This window comes from Macaca nemestrina, chromosome 16 (genome assembly GCF_043159975.1).
Source record: "Macaca nemestrina isolate mMacNem1 chromosome 16, mMacNem.hap1, whole genome shotgun sequence".
In the NCBI taxonomy this organism is placed as follows: Eukaryota; Metazoa; Chordata; class Mammalia; order Primates; family Cercopithecidae; genus Macaca; species Macaca nemestrina.
In genome coordinates this window covers 22,596,637-22,617,864 of record NC_092140.1, presented here as the reverse complement: position 1 = coordinate 22,617,864, position 21,228 = coordinate 22,596,637, and positions in this window count along the sequence as shown.

The following is a 21,228-nucleotide window of genomic DNA, read 5'->3' as shown; positions in this document are numbered from 1 at the left end:
CTCTACTGCTGTGCTTTGGAATTGCATTTCAGTGGTATTTGTATTTGTGAGATGGGAGGAAGCCGAGGCATAAGTAAGATGGGTTAACAGCATGTATTTTGGCATAAAGCAGAGCCAAGACCCTAAAGCCAAGGAAATTGAAGAAGAGATGAAAAACACCTTAGAAAGTAAAAAAATAAAAATAAAAAATAATATAAGTCACCCAAAGGTTTGGGAAAGTCAAATATTCAAGTAAGTAAAGAAATGAGAAAAGGTACAAAAGAACGTAGAAAGTCAAAACCAGTATCAGAACACTGTTATTAACTCCAAGTAACAAAATCCAAAAAAGGATTCACAATTAGCTCGAGACCAAGGCACAGAAACAAACACTAAAGAGCTTTTCTGACTGAATACTGTCTTCAACAAAGAAAACAATTACATATATTTCATTGAAATTGAAGTGGATAGAGTCCCTACCACTTTCTTTCATATCAATATGGTACATCAAAATTAATAACATAGACTTGTTCTAATGTCAGATGTAAAAATCATATAGGTAAGTTCTCTAATGCCATTCTCCCGACAAGGACTAAGTTCTTCACACCCGATTTTTTCTTTTGTTGAATTTTTCAAGATTCTAATTCTCAAGATAGCCTTATTTTAAGCTCATAACTTTATGTTGTTAAGAAAACCTTGACTAAAGTCACTCACATGACTCTTTAAGAATCTCTATGGGATTAAAAAATGGATAAGTAAACATCACAGATTCACCAGAAATCTGTAAAAGAAAATCAACATTTCTTCTGGACAAGAAAAGACAGTAATAATAAGGTACTGATGTAGAATAAAAGGCACAATAAGTTGTTTAAGGCTGCCCTTCAAAACCAAGCACTTTGAGATAATAAAATGCCTAGTCGAATAAGTTAATATCAAAAGATGTCTACTGCGGATGGAAAAATGCCAGCTAAGCTTTGTTATAAACATATGTAAGATAGTATATTAAGCAAAAAGTAATCCAAATCTCATTTACAATCTAATTGGGTCTGAGCTATCAGCAAAACTCAGGAAACAGAGAGGACTTTGTAGATTGACAATCCCTAAAGGCATCGATGTAATGTGCTCCTTTTAGCTGGCGCCTTTAAAAGAAAGTCTTCCAAAACTCCACACTGAAAAAAGTACCCAGGCATGCAGACCCGATTCAAAAACTAATTCCTGAACTGCCCAAATCAATCTCACAGCTCATCTAGTCTTGCTCTAATTTCCCAGCTATGAACCTCAGTATTTATTTTCCTTTAAGATATTACTTTAGCTCTCAGATTTGATAACCTATGCAATCTCCAGGTAAAATCCCACCCATCTGCCCACTGTAAAGCATCACCAGTAAACTTCCCAACATTAATACCTATTCTGCCTAGATGTGGCCCTTTGCCCTGAGTAGTTTCCTACCAAGGGTAGAGCCCCTCACAGGGAGGACAGGCCATGAAATTCTGCTAGGTCAAAAGCAGAAATAAAGCAATGGGCATCATTATCAACAAACATTGTGGGGATTTTCTCTCTCTCTTTTTTTAAGTGAGAATGCATCTCATTTCTATCATGCAAACATAAAGAAAATCAAGGTTTGCATTGCTGAATTTTAGTTGTATGCATACTTTCCATGTAGCATAAATGCCAGGAAAATTATCTGAATTTTGCCTAATTTATGTTCATTTCACATGAATATAAACTTCACCATGTCCATTTCTCTGTGGATACAATTACATCGCTGTATAATGTCCTTGGTTTAAATTACACTATCGTCAAATTAGCAAGAACATAAACAGACAAGAACAGCGATAGAATTGTTAAGATATGTATTTTCAAAGCTACAATATATGCAATAATATGTACGTGCTTTGAATGCACTGGTATCACGTAACTGAAAAACAGCTATCGAATGTGAATATCTTTTGTCTTTCCATGTCTTTTAACTCCCACTGCAGAACACCACTATCTAAATACCTGATCCTGATGGTTTATAATTACAAAATGCCATATGCCTTTCTTTTCATTAAAATGATTTCCATATTATATTCAGTTTGTTTTATAAAGATGAAAACAAGGAAGAAAGCCTTGTTGAAGAGACTACAAGATGAGCATATAGGCAGGACTTAATTCTACATGATATCACACATTCCTATGAACTCTATTTTTATTCTGCAGAGTATCAGCAAAATCTGTTGGAATCAGAGGTGTCTGTGATGGAATGCTACAATTCCCTTTACATCCACGGTGCCCCAAACACAACAAAGGCAGATTTTTAAAACAAGTTGAGACCATTTGTTCATGCCTTTTATATACAAGTTTTCTAACTTACTTCAATTTTGTGCATAGTATACTTCTGCCATCTACTGGAGCAATGAGGTAGTATAGTTGCAATCATCTTTGCAGCAGTAAGAATCAAAACAGTAGCGATTAAACCAGATTAACCAGACCCTTTAAAGATAATTTCCCAGGGATCTAATACACAGAGAGGCAGAGAAAACCATCTCTTTGAAGATTTCTAGGACAGATACCTTCAAGCACTAGAGACCTTCACAGATGCTTGAGAACCTCTTCTTTGTGGTAAGAGTCTCTTTCCAAAGGCTCTTTTGAGATGCAAGGATGCCTGTTTCAAATATGCAACATCATAGGGAGACAAAAGAAAACCATCTGGATTTCCAAAGGCTGGAGGCCTAGATAACAGAGGGGAAAATGCATAGTCCAATGTAATCATTAACATTTTCAGTAAATTAATTTTGGTTGAGGATTCGTTCTGACTTTTTTCATAAACAAGATCAATCTGGCAATTTCTCCTTTATTTGATAGGAGAAGGTTTCCCATGGTCTTCTTATATTTAGAGAATACTTTAAAATTTTCACATTATTTTGAATTTATAATCGTATTTTGACCTAATTCTCTAAGTTCAGTATATCCAACCTTCTTACCATCATCTGAGAGGTAAAGAACAGAAGTGTAGAGAATTTGGAGCAGGCAGACTCGAAAAATGCGCTCCTCCGAATACCACCTCCTAATATCCACATCCTGGGGTAATCCCCTCCTTATAGCTGTAGACTGGAGCTGGATACTTGCCTCTGACAGTCTCTCCTCAGCCAAACTATGGCCAGGTTCCTCTGAATCCTCCTCCCAAATAGGCCTAGATTTGGGTTCCTTGCTTTGCCTGATTTTAGCAAGAATTCTGTCAAGTTCTTTTAGCCAGAATCCTTCACTCTTGTTATCTGATCACCCTCAATAACTGATCAGATTCCTCATCCCCCACAACCCCACTGGTGATGCCTGATCACCCTGGCCTGCCATTAGCAAGAACTTGTTAGGTTGGTTCAGCCCCTAATGCCCCCTTACCCCTGATGCTTCCTGTTAGTAATTTTCCATCCACCAACCCACCCAACCACCCTGGTCCTTGGCTATAAATTTCCACTTTCTCTTGTCGGATTTTGGAGCTGAGCCCAAACTCACTCCTTTACTGCAAAACCCCATTGCAGTAGTCTCTATACTTATGGCAGGAGTCCTGAATAAAGTCGGCCTTGTCGTTTTTACAAACATCTCGAGTAATTTTCCTTCTTTAAACACCTCTAACAAATAAAAACATATATAGCGAAGGCGATGAACAGAATTGTCACTTCCGAGATTAGGTTATAAAAGACAACTCCTATCTTGCCGCTCAGTCTTTTATCCCTCCTCTTTCTCTCTCTCTCTCTCTCTCTTTCTCTCTTTCTTTCTCTCTTTCTCCTGCTTTGTGGCTCTCAGGCTCCCTCTGGCTGTTCTCACTTGCTCACTCTGATGAAGCCACACCTCTATGTTATGAGCTGCTTTGAGTGCCATGGAGTTGGCAAGGAACAGAAGAGGCCTCTGACCAACAGCCAGTGAAAAATGAGGCCCTCTGTCCAACAACCCTCAGGAAACTGAATCCTGCCAAAAATCATGGGAGTGAGCTTATTAGAAGTAGATGCCTCCTCAGATAACTCTTGAGGTCACTGAGGCCCTGGCATCACCTTGATTGCATTGTGATGGACCATGAGCCAAAGAAACCAGCTAGGTCACATCCCGACATCTCACCCATAGAAACCAGTACCTCATAAATATGTTTTTCATTTTAAGCTAATAAGTTTTAGAGTAATCTGGCATGTAACAGTAAATAACTATGGCAAGTATATTAAGTGATTTCCCATAGATACCATCCTGGCTACTTACATAAAGGGAATCAACAGTTTTCACATATCTCAATAAGTCAGTAATAGGTCTTACCTTGGCAAATCAAAAATTATGAAGGAATAAGAGAAGAAACAAGTGATGCAATGCAACAAAAGTACTGAGCACCTAATTTTTAAAGACCTAGATCAAATAAGGAAAAAAAAAATCAGTATTGTAAGGGAATAACACAGATAAAGATGAATCAATAGAACAATGATTAGTGCAATGGATATAAATAATAATTTCAATGTAAAGAAGGCCCAAAGAAGAATATGTTCCCTGAATAAAGATCAGGAAAGACTTTATTGGACAGATAGTTTTTGAAATAAGATTTCCAGGATTTTTAAATGGGGAGAGAAATCTGAATAATTATTAAAACACGAGAAAAGCTACAGAAGGGAGAAAATGTGACATATTTAAGAGTAAAGGATTCATATGTGCAAAGACACTAAGGAATAAATCTGCAACTGTCACATGGGTGATTAGAGAGCACTGAATATTGGGTCTGAGAAGTGTGTTTTTAATTCTTCAATGATCCACCGAAATTTTTTGAGAGGTAGAAGGCTTTGACGAAATTAGTAACTTAAAAAAATTATTTTATACCAAAATGAAGGATAAGTCCAATACTCTTGGGAAAAATTGTAAAAGACTTTGAAATGGACCAAAAAGACTACTGGTGACTTCAGTAGCTAAACACGTGTGCTGAGAGCAGGGCTCTGTCACACTAGGAGCAAATCTGGCTGGAGGCATGCTTTTATATAGCCTTTGAACTACAAATGTTTTTCATATTTTTAAAACATTGTAAAACCAAACAAAAAAAAGATGAAGAAGTGATGGAGACTGTAAGTGGTCCATAAGGCCTAAAATATTTATTATCTGATCCTTTACTGAAAATTTTGCAAACCTCTAGTCTAGAGGAACGCCTTTCCAGTTTCTAAATCTAAGGGTTTTGCACCTTTCATAGTCTTTTGAGCTGCTTAGAAATTCTGCAAGTTCTCAATAACTGGTAACAGTGCAAAAAGTTCCTGCCTATAAGCATGCAAATAATTTCTGTCTGATAGAGAGACATTTTATTTCTTTCCCTTATTTCAAGGTCCCCGACCCTTGTAGAAAAAGAGTCAGCTTTACTTCTATCTGTAAAATCGTTTCCTGACCTACATGTTTCTGCTTTTTGAATTATCATTTGAACTAGTTGTATAACATCTAACTGGTTACCTCATTAATTCATGAGCTAGATAAAAGCTCTGACATGTGTTCATTTTATATTTTTTATGAGAGTCAGGATTTGGCCTTTTTACACATTTATCTTCTAACAATATGATAAATCAGAGCCAAGCAAAGCCATCTCTGAGACCCACATGTCTTAATGTGGTATCATTAAACGCAATTGAGCTCTGGGTACCTCTAGTTGATTAAGTTCAGTGTATTAGTTTGTTTTCACACTGCTATAAAGAACTACCTGTATTTTCTCTCCTCCTTCGTTCTCTAATCACCTCTTTAGAACAGGATATGCCTGCCTTCCCCTAATGTTCTTCCTTCCTTCTTACCTCTTTTAGCACTCATCCTTCTCCTATGAGAAAACTGCTTTTTAAAAAACCTTTCTACTAGCTCTTTCTCAATTGACTTTGACAGTTCATTAGAATCAAGTCAACAAACAACTATCTTTGCTCTACAGCAGGACGGGTATAATCCTTCATTCCTGAGTGAATGATATTTGGGTGTTTGGGATGGTGGTGGTGAGATACTTAAATTTTCAATGATGGAAGATGTTTATTTTCTCTATTACAAAGTCTGAATTAAGTTATCCTGTTCCTCATGGGTAATGGCAATGGGATTAGGGGAGAACAAGGTGGATAAAGAAGGCATTATAAAGGTAGAATATTTGTCAATTGACATTTCATAGGATATACAGGATGAAATGTAAGAATTGGTTAAAATACACTCCAGTATATCAAGCCTGGGCCGTTGGTAGCAGCATTAACAAACATGGAGAATTTCAGTCAGGAAACCAGTTTGAAGGAGGATGGTTAGAAAGATTATGATGTGGCTTTTGTCAATGTAAAGACCAATTATAATTGTAGTGGTCATTATAGAAAAATTTCAAAATAGTGATTGGGCATATATTCATTCTTCAATGCACAATCTCTATGTTGAAATTTCTGTAATTACTTGTAAAAGTAATTCTCATCTGTGCCACAGATAAATCATGTGGCTCTGTGTACTGACTTTGTCTTTTTCACTTAATTCTAGAGTGAAAAATTTTCTACACTTTTATCCCTGGATTTGAAGAACAAAGTATATGTTGTTATATTTATGATATTTAGAATAAAATTTTATGAAATATTTCCTATTTTTAAGAAAACTACTTCATCTAACAAAATGTGATCTTCTATTAATCTCTGTGGGTTCTAATAGCATCACTGATAGTTATTAAGTGGGTCCATGGATAATCCATCTCCAAAAGATCAGCCTGTAACTTAAGGAGATTTTCTTTGTTGGAAACTAACATCTGTGGGTAGACAGAAAAAGTCATACTTCATTTACTTCATCAGACTAAACTTATATTGCTTTGTTGCAATCCAGATGTTGAAGAAAGAGAAGATATGATTTCTAACTTATTTTTCCAATATTGGTTATTTTGCTTTTCATCTGTGGCCAGAAAGGAGGGTGAGAATCCTAAATTTTTAAATACCTCTAAAAATAAATGAGTTAGTTAACATTTTTAAACCTATTTAAAAGCCTGATTTTATCTAGCTTAATGAACCAAAAAAAAAAAAAAAAAATCGGTTTCAGAGTTAGCATCCCCTCTTCCCGACTTTCCTTCACTATTTTGTACAAACTACAACTTGATTTTTAATGAAGGTATTAAGTTTTTAAGAAAGTATATTGTATTCTGCCTCTTGGCAAAACTATGGAAATCAGCACTCAGTCAAATGAAGAATATGATTCCTAGTTTCAGGACTTGCTTTAGGCAAAATATGTCAAGCAGGCAATCTCTCCTTGCTTTTATGGAGACCAGGGTGAGAATCTGACAGGGTAGAAACCATAAAACACATTACCCTCAAACTGAAATATTGTTTAGGCCCCAGCCATGCCCTATTTCCTCTAAGAAAACTAAGACCCACACACTGTGTGACAGTTAATTCCTTTCAAATAAATTTGTTTTTGTGCAGACCCAGTGGTGAACAAAAGATTAATCTTCAAGCAAAATACCAAGAAAAAGCATAAACATACTTATTTTCTACCTGTTCTAATGAATTAAACATTCCTTTTTGGAGTAGAACAAAGCCTTCACTGCTTTTGAATGGCCTGGAGCTAATACAGTGATGTACACTTGATTTTTTTTTTGTTAAGTTGATTTATTACAGTTCTTCATCATGACTGAGAACCCACTTCAAATTAAATTATTTCACTACTGTCAAAACTAGAATGTACCAAACAATATTTAAAATGCAAAAAATTTTCAGATGAAACCTTAATGAGTCATTAATACTATTTTTTAATAAAAACTTTGTATGCCGAAGCAAAGTACTGAGGATCTCCTTAGAGTTTTGCATGCAATTAATCACACATATATTTTCTGAGAAAATAAATCTATGTAGTTTTTAAAATTATAGTATTGAAGAGTCTTTTTTATAATTGTGTGCCATGGTAACTAAAATTTAAATTGTCAGTAGAACACACAAATATTTTGAGTACTAAATCTAACTATTTCACCTGTAGATACACAGGTCAAAGCCTTTTAAATTTCTAAGCTGGCTAATCTTCACTAACCATGCTGAGATTTCTGTCCCATGCAAAAGAATGTTTTATACTATGGAAACAAATACTGTAGTGCATCAGAGGCATGCCTTACACCCAAAATCAAACATACTAAACATGAAGTTTTAATTATCTGACTTATATGATCAAAATCAATTAATGAACATATTTTAATATTATCAAAAATCAATAAATGAACACATCTTAATGAACATATTTTGATTTGTCTGCTTTTTTTAATTTGAAGTGTTATGGTTGCTCAGGCACATAAAAATGTTGGCTAATTTACTTATGAATTAATTATCTGTTTAGAATAAGAGTTGAACAAATACAAATATTTTGAGATTACAAAAAATGTAGACATTTGGTTTTTGACTAAGTTTTGTTGGGAGAGTAGAAAAACATGTTTTGTTTGACAACACTTCCTTCAAATTTGAGTTTTGTCATTATTGGTAACTGACCTCTCTGAGCCTCAATTTTCTCACCTATAAATGGGGCAATAATATAGACACTGCAGACTTGACAGGATTGAAAGGGCTGGTCAAATAAAGGAATAATCATATATAGTAAATTGTTCAATGAACAGCAACTTCTTCTTTGCTGATAACTACCAGGTGGCAGTTTGACATGAAATGACCTGGATCAACATACTTACATATGAGAGAAATATTTCTTCTGTTTTCTGACTTACATTCTTGGAAATAAAATAGTTTTCAACAGGTCAGGGAACATTTCAACTTCATTTACTTCCTTATTTTTTTCTAGAGCTGACTGTAATGACAAAATGCTGGTGCATTCAAGTTGTCACCTTGCATTTCCTGACACTGACCACCATGGCCCACGACATGTCTACTCACCAGACAAATAATTTTAAGCAAATTTATTTGGCTGTGAATTAACATTTATCAATTACTATGTGATGGCTAAAGCTAGAATTACAAGATCACCTCTCTCACAATTCACTATAAATATTGGAATTAAAAAATTAAACATCTCTATAATTTGGTGTGTCAGAATTAAAATAAGTAATCACATATCCCCAACTTCTTTAGTACAAACAGTTTATGCTTAGTTGAGCTAAAAATAGAGAAGCCTGGTGCCTTAGCAGAAAGATCATGGAGCTAACAAGCAAAAGATGAGTTTTCAGCCCATCCTCTCAAGCTGCTAGATTCTGTATATGTCACTTAGAACCTTGGATTTGCAGTTTCTTCATCTACACAACAAACAACAAAGCTGCCTATCCTGTCTACTTCGCACGGTTATTAAGAAGATAAAATATAAAAGCACTTTTAGATTTCCAAACTGGTAAGCACAAGTGTAAAGCAATACTTGATTTCAGTTAACTCAGCATGAAACTTCACTGTAGAGAATATGTATATATCTGTTCCCATTCCAGAAGAAAAAGAACAATACAATATTTGGCCTACATGGCCAAATATCAGCAAGAACTACTTTTTGCCAAAAAACAAATTTGCATTGGGAGGAAATGAATATCGCCTTGTGTGCATTGCCTAGCAGACTTATATGCTTTAAACATGTTTACCTCACGATGAGGGAGAGTAAAGCAAAATGCTGGAAAAAGAAGAAAAGATTTACTGCAAAAGAAAAGTAAAATGCAAATAGAATCATGAAGGAGCAAACCGAGACCAATTTTTCCACTTTGATGAGAGTTGACCTTGGTCATTGGTACATCAGACTAGGAAGATTTGATTCTTGAAAAACACTCACCACTGTTTTCCTGGCCAGCAATATCTAAGATTTAACCACAAGGTTCTAAGGAGGATAATCCAGACTACCTTGCTAGTAAAAAAAAAATAAAGATTTGATCCTAACAAACAAACACCTAATTTCACAATTTGAGGAGTGTTATACTTAGGAGTGAATCCACACAATTTGTTCCTCCCATAAATGTAAAAATCCTAAAAAATATTTCTCAAATTGAAAGACAACACTAATAGTTGTTTGGGAATAAATTGTACATACGGTAATGGAATTTTAAAAAGACATTCATTTCTACCCAAATTTACATCCAGAAAGTTATTTTCTAGTTTCTCATATAGGATAAGTGTAAAAAATATTTCATAATTAAGATCATATGTTCAAGAGAATCTAATAAAATATAAACCAAATCAGATTAGAGACTAGTCTTTAAATGCCTAGAATAAATCCCAGATCTCAGAGTAGATATAGGAAATTGAAGAATGGAAGAAGCTAACATCTCTTGTCCACTTACTATGTATGTACCTGGCCAGTGCATTGGATTTTGTAGATATTTCATTGAACACTCACATGCTTACAAATCTATACAGTATTTATAATAATTCCCTATTAGAGATGAAGAAACTGAGGTTTCAGAAGTTTGCCAAATGCTACATAGATGGTAACTTATGGTGTCAGAATTTACATATCAAAAAGTCCATCTGTGGTCTTTAACTTACTGATTTTTCATGGCTATGTTTTCATTTCAACCTTTCACTGCTAAATAGGTTTAACTGCATGACGTATTCTACTACAAATGTAAAGTTTTTTTTTCAAGGTTTAGCAGAGCCAATTATACTACTAAAAAATAAGACAATCCAGAATGCAAAATATTTCTACAAATATACAATAAATAAAAATTAAACTAGCAAATTAACAATTACTCTAGCAATTGTTAAAGTCACACGACTTAAAGGGTTTGAGATATCCAACAAAAGTCTGTAACCACTCTATTATTTTCAATTCTGTTGATCCTTTTTTCCAAAGGTCAAATAATTTATACCTCCAATACTCTGCAGTAGTTTTCCAAAGGTCAAATAATTTATACCTCCAACTGTCATAATTGCATAGGAGCCCCTCCAAGTAAGGCCAAGCTAGTTAACCAGGAATCTTCACTCTGGGACAGTAGCTAGAAAAGATCTTCTAACATTCCTTCACCTAAAACGTTTATTTCAGTTAAGGAAGAAAAGAAAGTGCCTAATTCCTAAGACCCAAGGATTAAACAATCTCATTCTTTCATTCATCATTACTGACCCAGTTTTAGGACTTCATGTACTTCGAATATGGACTTGAGGAAGTCCAGCAGCCAGTCCTTATGGCTTTAACTCACAGACAAATCAAACAATTAGAAAAATAATACAGAAGTGACAGTTATGATTCTAAGACATCTATGAGAAACAGCCTAAACCTTTCGAACCAGTAGGCCCAGGCAAAAATGTCTGAATTATATTTAATATGACAATTCTAAAGCCATTTTATTTTGGCAACAATTTTAAACTACTTTTGTTTACCAAAGATTACTAAAGTCACTGAGCTAAAATGCATTTAGTTTTTAAATTTTTTGATAAAATATTTTATTTATGTGCTTATTTTAAGCCAATTAATTAGAGGTTTTAAAATGTATTTTGGTACAGAAATATTATACATACATAACACATAAAAATATATAGACATAGAGACATACACATAGAAATAGATGTTATAGCTTTATATGATTTTCTTATCATGTCTTAATTTTTTTTCTACTAGACTGTGAAGCCCTAGACAATTGTTAGCTAGGCAATCTGAAATTTTTACTTAAACACATACATGAATGTTCATTGCAGCACTATTCACAAGAGCAAAGACATGGAATGTTCATCAATGACAGATTGGATAAAGAAAATGTGGTACATCTACACTATGGAATACTATGCAGCCATAAAAAATAATAAGATCATATCTTTTGTGGGAACATGGATGGGGCTGGAGGCTATTAACCTTAACAAACTAATGCAGGAACAGAAAACCAAATACTACATGTCCTCACTTAAAAGTGGGAGCTAAATTATAAGAAATTTAGAACACAAGGAAGGAAACAACAGACAATGGAGTCCACTTAAGTTTGAAGTGTTAGAGGAGAGAGGAGCAGAAAAGAGAAGGTACTTGCCTTAATACTTGGGTGATGAAATAATCTGTACGACAAACCCCCATGATACTAGTTTACCTATGTAACAAACCTTCACATGTACCCCCAAACCTAAAATAAAAGGTTTTTCTTGTTTTTAAATGAGATCAATTAAAAAATCTAAAAAAAAAAAAAAAAAAAAAAAATCCCAGCATTCCACTCTGTTCTAATTTAAATTTTCTATAACTCATTACAAGGTTATGAAGATTAAAAAATACCAAATGCTTATGTGATACTGACTAGCGTGCACCCGTTTCTCTAACTGCCTTCCATATTTATACTTGTTTCCTCTTCACTGCAACTCTGTGGGGCAGTTTCTCCTATTGCTTTCATTTGATTGTTGAGCAACTGTATATGTATCTTGTCTCAGAAAAAAATGAGATCGGATTCTAGTCGGTCTGCCTCTCATTGAATAAAATAATAGCTTGAAAATTAAACTTGCACCACTGACACCAAAAAAAAAAAAAAAAAAAAAAAAAAACAGACATGACTTCCAGGTTAAAATTTACATTTCAGAGACACAGAACTTAGATATAAACACCATTATTTCCTGAGACAAGAGAAAGGCTTAACAATAAGGCCCAGTCAAAACAAGATTGTCAGGAAAAGTATCTCAGACTAAGGTAAGGTTCTTATGTAGATTTGAAGCCAGTGTCTTTTTTATCATAAAAGTTTGTAGAAGCTTATGTGTATAAATGAAGCTTTTTAATAGATGTAAATGTTTTTACAATGAGTTTTAAAATTGTCAGCTAAATTTTAGAAAATGTCTTTGACAGTAATCTAATTAGACAAGTGGTCTTTTTAACTTAGCTTTGGTGGGTTTTTTACTAGATTACTGGCTTCAGGGTATAGTTCTTTAATAGGGCAAAGAAAGTATTTTTAGTGTTCAGGTCCTAATATTTAAGGAAGGCAATGTATCTAGATCTTTAAAAATCAAGCATCTCATTTTTAGACTGAATTCCAGTACCTGAGAAGAGAAAAATGCCACGAGAATGGATTGTACACAGTTTCATGGTGTACCTCACTGTAAAGACATTCCCCCAAGGCTGCTGGTGGCCCAACAACAGTCAGCCCACTCTCTGATCAGCCCATCCTCCATGGGAGTCTTATTCCTCGGTGGTGACCACCCTCATAGCCTCTGAGTGTTTAAACCTGTCTTTTTATCCAAACATGCAAAGGAATTGTAGTAACAACCATATATTGTAACCACTGTCAACTACCTCTAAATCTGCAGCCCTTGCCAATGACCCACCAGTGGTTGTTTACATAGTAGAAAGTAATCTCTGGTACCCCTAAAATCTAAAGACATGAGGCAACATAACGTAAAAGAAAGCAGAGTTTTAGACTTGTAAAGCACCTCTCCAGTACTCCTTAGGCTACACAAGAAGACAGAAGGCCCCAAAAAAGGGAATGAGTGGTACCGTTTTTATGTTTCTTAAATAGTCTGAGCTACTAGAAGTCTCCTCTAGATGTCTTGATGTGGTGCCAAAGACAGTAAATAGGAAAGAGGATCTTGATTATCAGCTTCTAATTAAGCTGACCTCTAACCATAAGGTTCTTTAAAAAAAAAACTTTTAAAATTTTTTATTATTGGATTTTAGCTGGAACAAACAACTGATATTCCTGACTTTTGAAATTTTTTTAACCAGAGGTACCTTTCCAAGTGACTTACTAAAAACAATAAGCCAGGGTTATGACTTAACCAAGGACACATAAAGTATCTCTAAAGAGGTGGAAATAAGTCCTCACAAGATTCAGAACCTCACAAGATTCAGAACCACCTCAAAGACAAATCAAAGAAAGTAAAGATTCCCTAGCCACAAATGGACTACAACTCACGTTTCTGTCTGGCCTTACATTTTAGGATCTCAGTTCTCCAGCTGAGCACCTATGCATGAAGGCCCAAAAGCTCTGTATACCCTGCAAAGGAAAAAAAAAAAAAAAAAAAAAAAAAAAAAAGACAAGAAACTAAAAGCTGTCTGTAAAGGGAATAGGGTAAATAATAAAAAGGTACTCCAGAAGGTTAAGAGTCACATAAATAATTGAAAACAATGGGATTAGTTCCCTGACCTGGAATTAAACCTGTACCACAGTCATGTAAGCACAGAATCTTAGTCACTAGAACACAGGAATTTTTTTTTTTTTTTTTGAGACAGTGTCACTCTGTCACCCAGGCTGGAGTGCAGTGGTGTGATCTCAGCTCACTGCAACCTCCACTTCCCGGGTTCAAGAAATTCTCTTGTCTCAGCCTCCCAGTTAGCTGGGACTGCAGGTACGTGCCACCCCGCCCGGCTACTTCTTTTGTATTTTTAGTAGAGATGGGATTTCACCTTGTTAGCAAGGATGATCTCGATCTCCTGACCTCGTGATCCACCTGCCTTGGCCTCCCAAAGTGCTGGGCTTACAGGCATGAGCCACCGGGACCAGTTACGGCGTTCTTTTAATAAATCTGGGAGGGGATCCAAAGCAGGCAATTTGAGAAAGAAGTGTTTCCTTGAGAGGTCATAAAAGAGGCAATTCCAAGGATCCACACATGCACACACACACACAAAAATGTACTCTCAGAAATAGGTCAAGATGGCTAAAGACTCTTGTCACCACAGACAACAGTTAAGGATCATGTTTGTGAATATGCTGGCTCTGGTGACCCACACATTTGTAGGAGGTCACCAGTTAAAGACCTGTTCATCTGTGATGCAAAGAAGGCCCTCCTGAGATTGGACTTTCCCCTGACTTACCAGGTAGCAAGGGTTGAGGTGACAACAATTCCCTAAGAATGGGACGTCTTTAGACAAACTCCCTCCAGAGCAAAAAATTGTCAATTAGAACTGTAAACTAACCAGGCTACAGAGCCAGCTCGCGCAATTAACTTACACGGGTTTTAGGTCCATGTACCCTCTGGTACCCCTCCTTATGACAGAACAACACGGAAAGACAAAGACAAAGGAAAAGACTATTTGGGGAAGGAAAAGGAATCAAGCAATATGAATATTTATACCCAAAAGTACTACAAGCACACCAGAGTTGTTAAACCCAAGACCAGTCACAAAAATCCTTTCTTTCTCATGAATCAAGATTTTGCAGGCACGGTGGCTCATGTCTGTAATCCCAGCACTCTGAGAGACTGAGGAGGGGAGATCACCTGAAGTGAGTTTGAGACCAGTCTAGCAAACATAGTGAAACCCCATCTCTACTAAAAATACAAAAAAAATTAGCCAGGTGGGTGGCACGTGCCTGCAATTCCAGATACTCGGGAGGCTGAGGCAGGAGAATTGCTTAAATCCAGGAGGCAGAGGTTGCAATGAGCCGAGATCGGGTCACTGCACTCCAGGCTAGGCAACAGAGTGAGACTTGGTCAAAAAAAAAAAAACAAAAAAAAAACAAAAGTTTTGCAGAGGAGACAAACAGCAAACAGTGATTTTTTTTTTTTTAAATCATAAATAATCTTTACCTTTCTGTTGACTTCTCAAGTGCTAGCTTCTAGAAAAGCAGAGTGTCTTTGGTGTCTTGCTTACTGTGTTAAAGCTGCAGGGGCCAAAGGAAGGCTTTCCTTTTGCCCTCTGAAGGTTTGTTGACAAATCAAGTCACAAAGGAGGTGAATAGGAGAAATGGTATAGGAATGTATCAATGTGCTCTTGAGAGAGAACCACAGAGTGATTACCCGCTTCTAGAAAAATGAAAAGTCTCATGGAAAATATCTTACTCCTTCATCAAGGAGTGAGAACAACTAGCTGAATAAAACAGGACCGTCAACCACGTGGAAGGCTCAAGAATCCAGAAAGACTCATCCAGGCATAACTGTGGAGGAGCCGGAAGGCCTCAAGGGCTGGTGTTGGTACCAAGGGGCCAGGTCCCTGCAATGCTCCAGACAGAGAAGGTTGTGGTGAGAAGGGAAAAGTGGAGGCAGAATGTGAGTAGGGGCAGAGAGATACAGGGATTACAGGGATCCCTGTTTTAGGATCTGAAAGCCTTTATTTACTTATTTATTTTGAGACAGAGTTATCACTCTGTCGTCCAGGCTAGAGTGCAGTGGTATGATCTTGGCTCACCGTAACCTCCACCTCCCGGGTTCAAGCAATTCTCTTGCCTCAGCCTCCTGAGTAGCTGGGATTACAGGCACGTGCCACCATGCCCAGCTAATTTGTGTATTTTTAGTAGAGATGGCATTTTGCCATGTTGGCCAGGCTGGTCTCGAACTCCTGAACTCAGGTGATCCACCTACCTCAGCCTCCCAAAATGCTGGGATTACAGGTGTGAGTCACCATGTTCAACCTTGAGAGCTTTTGAAGTTTTTGGAGACAACGGTTAAATCTTCAGATTAGTCTTAAAAAATGTAGGGATTCTCATTTGCATTTGGAGTTTTCAAAAGTTTTGATTAAAGGAAATTTTATTACTATCTTTGAGAAGTCTGGACCCCTCTTTGTTTCACTGTCCACATAGTTTAATTTAGATGTGTCCCTTGGGTCAATTTTTATCCAGCCTTAATCTTTAAATGTTACCTTTTAAAACCATCAAAGTACCTGATGGTGTTTGATCAGAGACTGAGCCACTGAGCTACACTGATGAAAGCTGTCAGAAGCCATTCTCATAGAACCCAGATTACCCACAGCACTCACGTTATGAAGGCATCCGTCAAGTGCAATCGAAGTGTGAGTACCTGCAAAACTGAACGTGAACACACTTCGCCAAGACTGACTGGACCCCTCAATGTGCAAGCATACCCCACAAATGGGTACCCTGTGGAGTACCTGAAGGAGTTTAAAGTGTAAGAAAAGTCAAAATCCATGTCCCAACCCAATTTTCTTTTCTGCTTCATGAAATTCTATTTTATCTTTAAGTAATATAATTCAGGAATCTGCTTTCCATTTTATTGATACCCTCTTCTGATCCAATCCATGCCTACAGGCACCACCCATGTGCTGATGGTTCACAATGTACACTTCACCTTTGCTGAGCTCCTGACTCATACAATCCACCTTCCACTGGACATGTCAACATAGCTTTCAAAGCACTTCAAATTCAATATTCCTAAAACTTAACTTGTAATCTCCCCAAAAGCCTATTCCTGCTACTCAAATCTTTCCATGTATAGTTTCCAAAGCAGTACACCTAGAACATTTTCTCAAACCTGACCACCCTCTTACTCTTTACAGCTAAACCATTTCCCAAATCCTGCCTGTTCCAACTAATTTATATCTCGAATCCATCTACTTGACTCCATCTCCATTGCCACTATCCTAGTCCAACTCACTTTTATTTCTACCTCGATCACTGCAATAGTTACTTGATTGGCTCCACTGTCTACCATTGTATGTTGTAATCCAGGCTCCCTAAAGAAAATGAAGCATCCAAGTCCTCATCCTAAAAATGGGAGATCTGGGATCCAAGAGGGCTTATCTGATTCCTACCCAATGCAGCTCTGAAGGCAGCCAAGTTCAAAGAACTCTCACAGGTGCCAGTGCATTGTTCCAGGTGGTACAGAAAAGGAGATTGGGGTTCCCTCAGATCCCATCCTCATCATCAAAAAATGTTCATAACATAGAGCCAGATGCAGTGGCTCACATCTGTAATCCCAGCACTGAAGGAGGGTCGCTTGAGGCCAGGAATTTGAAACCAGCCTGGGCAACATAGCAAGACCCCTTCTCTCAAAAAAAAAAAAAAAAAGTTTAGAAATTAGCCAGGTGTTGTGGCTCATGCCTGTAGTCTGAGCAGCTTGGTGAGTTGAGGCAGGAAGATCACTTGAGGCCAGGAATTTGAGGCTGCAGGGCTATGATTTCATCACTGCACTCCAGCCTGGACAACCTGAGAGCAAGACCCTGTCTCAGAAAAAAAGAAAGCAATCTTAACAAAAGACCACAAGATCTGTGAAAGAAAAAAGGGAGAGTTTCATTTAAAAAAAAAAAAAAAAAAAAGAATTATCTACAGATTGGGGAGACAGCCCTTGGTGTAAAATACAAGTGTGGTCTGAGGATTCAGGGAAAAAAGATTATAAAGGCAAAAATCTCAGGGCAAGAGTGAGGAGTCAGGAGAGAAACAGTGTCTTGATCAAAGGATATTTAAGCCAAAGCCATCAGTTTTTCTTAATTGGCTCATTCCAGGTGATCCGTTCATGGACAGCTGGGGAATTTTCAGCTGTCGTCTATCTCAACACTAATAGAAACTCATTTGGCTTGATTGTAGAAAGGGAGGGCCTGCAACACTTTTACAACATATCTCTGAGAATACAGAGCATGTGACCATTCCCTCACCCAGCCATATTACCTCTTCTGTTTTAACTTTGAGATCTCAGTTAGGTAAAAGGAGTCAATGCACTCTGTTTACAATGCACTGCAGTCACAGCATTTTTTCAAAACTAATTTGAAAACAAAAACAAAGCTTCTGAAATTAAAACAAAAGTATTAACTCTTGAATCAAAGAAGAACTCAACATCCAAACTGAAGAATATCCAAACTAAAAATATCAAGTGGGAAACAAATCAAAACTTGTAAAATTCAGCAAAACCAGCATTCTACTATATGAAAATTCATAGATTTTTATCAACTGTATTAATTAAAAAGAAAATACTGATACAATAGATGTTCCAGTTTTAATGGAAATATTTCTTATGTTTTACCAGTAAACACAATGCCACCTCCTGATGTAATATGTATGTTTGTTCTGTTTCACCCGCAACTGGATGGATGTACTGCAATACAATTCTGAAACTACCGAAAGTTAACATCAGACTCCACCGGCTTAAAGTTTCGGTCTTCCTCAAGAATGTTCTTCAGACTCCACCTGCATTTGGGCAGCTCCTAGGCCACCTGGCCTTCCAAGCGACTATAAATTCAAGCATTCTCATGACCCCTTCATGTTCAATAATTTGCTAGAACAACTCAGGAAAGTGGTGTGAAAGGAAAATAAATTTGGGAGCCCCCAAACCACTAAGCGAGAGGGAAAAGTCAAGCTGGGAACTGCTTAGGTCAAACCTGCCTCCCATTCCATTCAACATCACCCCTCTGCTCACTGAGATAAATGCATATCTGATTGCCTCCTTTGGAGAGGCTAATCAGAAACTCAAAAGAATGCAACCATTTGTCTCTTATCTACCCGACCTGGAAGTCCCCTCCCGACTTAAGTCATCCAGCCTTTGCCTTGAGTTGTCCCACCTTTCCATATCAAACCAATGTTTATCTTACCTATATTGACTGATGTCTCATGACTCCCAAGAATGTAGAAAAACAAACTGTGCTCTAACCACCTTGGGCACATGTTTTCAGGACCTCCTGAGGCTGTGCCATGGGTGCACGTCCTCAACCTTGGTGTAAGGTACATGGATGTGCTTTGGTCAAAGAATAGGCCAAGGCAGATATCCAGGCCTGCATGACTCAGTGAGTTTGGTGCACAGGCGCACACCTCCACTTGTCATATAACCTATTTGTGTAAGTTCATTCTTGGCTCTGAGCCACTATTGTCTGTAAAAGGTATAATTGTCCTGCTAACGCTGTACAGGAGCTCTTGGGACTTGGCTCAATTCAACACGGCTTACCATGGCAGGCATGGTGGCACCCAGAGAAAGAGAGAGAGAACCAGAGCTGTCCGTCTTGTAGATGGACAGACAGAGTCACAGCATGGCTTGCACTCGTGCCCAGAGAGAGAAAGGGTTAAGTTGCTGACCCTGAAGGCAAGGGAGAGCCACTGGGCCATCCAGCTGCAGGCTTGGGGACAGTAGGAGCCACAGGGTCAGAGCAGACAGCTGAGATATAGGGGAACAGTGTGAGAAAGCTGTTGATGAGAGTTGTTGCTGAGCAAAATTACCTTTCACCTGCCTACAACCCTGTAAGTGTTCTTTCTGCTCATCTACCCATTCCCCTCAGACTTCAGCATTGGCTGGACCCAGACCCCGAGATCTGACACTTGGCAACATAAGTATTCTAAATTAACTGAGATTTGTATTCACAGTGATAGACTTATTATTAGAGGCCTTATAAAAGATACATATAGGGTGAGGCTTGGGTGGGAGTGAAGAGTTTTATGTAATCGCTACATGGAGTCAGGGCCATCCCATCAATGTGTTTTCCAACCAGGAAGCTCTACTGAACTCCTTTTTGGAGTTTCATTATGTAGGCAACTGAAGAGGTGTTGTTTATCTGGGGTAATACCCAAGGTTCATTGTCTCACATGAATAATATTGATTGATGTCTCATGACATCATCAAGGACATGGACACAAAAGGAGTGAGGTTAAGAGTGGAAGTTTAATATGTGAAAGAAAGAAAAGAGCTCTTTCCTGCTGCGAGAGGGGTCCCAAGTGGGTTTTCCGGTTCCATGGTGAAATGCAAGGGTTTTATAGATGAGCATGAGGAAGTGGTATCTGATTTACATAGAGTATGAAAGATTGGTTGGACCAGGTGTGTCATCTGCATATGGGCATGAAAAACTGGTTAGGGCTAGGTGTGCCATTTACATAGCACACAAAAAGGTGTTCATTCCCACCCTAATCTTTTATTATGCACATGTGTTCTCTACCTGGCCGGTGCCATGCTGCCTGTTTCTTTACTGTACACATGGTAACAAAGAAAAGGGAGGATGGAGCCTCCATGTTGAACATTCCTGGCTGTCAGTTAGCCCTTTTCTACTGGCACAGCTGCTGGCATTCCCCCGTGAAAGCTTCAAGCTTGCCTATCTATCTTTGCAGCTCAATTTTTCAGGCTGCTCTTTGTTAGAAAAGAAATGATTTGGGGGCTGCTTTTTTTGTTAAAAGGGAAATTTTGCTGAGGACTCTTTTACCCTCACTGTCTGCCTAAATAATTTCTTTCTATCTCCTGTATCACAGTCATGGGCCATGTGATTAATGAACTCAATTTCTAGCCCCCATCAGCTCCCTGGAGGTCAGGCTAGCTCAAAATTCCTAACCCTCTGGTCATGTAATTGGTTTTTGGTGAAGATACCTCATTCTGAGGCTATCTGATGACCCTCCTTGAGTCACAGTTAGCCTAACAAAGACGTTCCTATTGCTCAGTAAATTCCAAGGGTTTTTTGAAGCTCTGTGCCTGAAACCTAGGTAAAATAAATAATATTTTATTTTATTTTACATAATTATATACTTTATTGATATGTACAATGCCTGATCATGTCAAGGAAATGTCTCTCCTGAACCAAGCAAAGTCTCAGGAGGAAAACAGGTAACATACTGAAATTAGGGTAATTTGGTTTTAACAAAGGTACAACTTATTAAGGTGAGGGTGGGTATCAATGAATGAACCTCAAAAGATATTTCAGTAAACTTGGTATTACTTAAAGGCTAGAAGGGACAAGGGGTTGAAGCCTTTACCAGGTCTTCGAGGAAGAGAGTCA